A 1,908-nucleotide genomic window follows, 5' to 3' on the forward strand; every position below is an offset into this window, starting at 1 on the left:
TGAATTCTAAGTGATCAAGGGACATTCCCACTCATTTTGAACAATTTTTTTGTGTTTTTGAAAATTTTTATTATTTTAATTATTTTTAAAAATGTATAAAAAGATGCAATAAGTTGGCAACAAAGATTTATTGAAAGAGGTATTTGTTCTCTTACTATGAAGGATGGTAGGACATTATTGATTCACAAAGGTTGCCGATAAATGGGATAAAAGTTTGCATAATTTAAGTCGAAATGATTAAATTCATCATTACTAAAGAGTATTGTTATAGCAAATCACATTTATACTATTTTAAAATACTGATTTTGGTATTTTTACAGTAGGTAGACATAATCTTTATGAACAATGTGGAGTTGATTTTGTTAATTTTTTATATGTATTTAATTTACAAAAATGAACACAATGTATTTACATTAAACTAAGTATAAAAATTCACAACATGATTCAAAGCATCAAAATATTTTTCCTAGATGTCTCTAACCACAGGAAATTTATTAAAATTGTTCTCATAATTTTCTAAGTGATATTTTGATTTATATAATTAAAATAAACCAAAATGGTCACCTTAGATTGAAAATTAGGTTAAGAAGCATAGAGATGCCCTCTGACCTTAGAAAAATCAGAAGACATGACCTCTGTCATGAGGAATAAACCCTCAAAATTCTAAGCCTTGGTAAAATATTTTAAGTCATGGAGAATTAAGATACCACAGACGGTATTTAATTAATTAAAAATCAGGGAGTGAAAAAATAATTTTCTTAGTCCACATTATTCTCCTCTATTCACTTAGCAAGGGGATATTTTTATTTTGTTTTTTATGATTTTTCTGGAGAAAGATATGGATTTTTGAAGTTTAGTTATTTAAAATAATTCAAAAATCCCTATTTTTCTACTTATCCGCGTGGCGGTGACTGAATTTTAGGAAGCTCTGAAGGCGCCACGCGTCGCTCTGCCATTTGAAGTCACTAGCCACGTAGCCTCCACACAGACCGCGCTTTATGCACCATCGATCTGTCCGGTTTGATCTCCTCCATCCATTTAATACACGCGAGATCGAACAGCTCAACGTTATCATCTCCAAGTGACCTAACCTGTGAGCCATTCACACTAAAACCTTAAGATCTTTTCCTAGACTCAGCCAAATTGCATGGGGTTTGTTCTTAAACATTCATATACTCAAGATGAACCTATCTATATGGATTATACAGTATGAAATATATGAAATATGTATGGAGAATCAAAACAAGCGCAGTTTAGGGTTGGATTTCAATACCTTTGTCTGAGAGGGGAGGCCTCAATCAGATGGTTGTGGTAGCTTCGATTGGTCTCAACGAACCTCCAGATGAAGTCCCAAGCCTTGGTGAATGGTCTAATTATGATTTAACCAAGCTCGATTTCAGGTGTTAATTGAAGTCTACACTAGAGGTTGTTTAAGAGGAGACTTATGTGGGGGGGTCAACTCCTCTCACTGTATGAATGTTGTGTGTATAATTAATTGAGGTTTAGTTCAGTGTAGATCTATGGGGAAATATGTCCTGGTTTTGACTGAAACTTTGAGCTGGTGGGCTTGAACTAAGAGGGTCCTAGGGAGTCTCTGGAAGCAATTTGACAGAGTTTCCTTAGAAAAATTTTAGCTCTCCGCACTTGGCCATGAAGGTGAGGTTTAAATAAAAATGGCTTGGGCTGGCTACCAGGGCCAATTGGGGGGTGGAAAATATTGCTTAGATGGAGGGTTTTGATGTGCTAAAGCCAATTAGAATTGACCAGCTCATATGGGTGAGTTTGGGTTTGAATTTGAGCTTGGGGCTCTCAGTTTTGGTGTTTTCTGGCTACTAGGACAGCCGTTAGAGCCAGGGGAGGTGTCCAGGAGGTCAGGTGAGCCCGTAGGAGGGGTAATTATAATTAACA

This window comes from Phalaenopsis equestris, unplaced genomic scaffold (assembly GCF_001263595.1).
Source record: "Phalaenopsis equestris unplaced genomic scaffold, ASM126359v1 Scaffold199114, whole genome shotgun sequence".
Taxonomy (NCBI): Eukaryota; Viridiplantae; Streptophyta; class Magnoliopsida; order Asparagales; family Orchidaceae; genus Phalaenopsis; species Phalaenopsis equestris.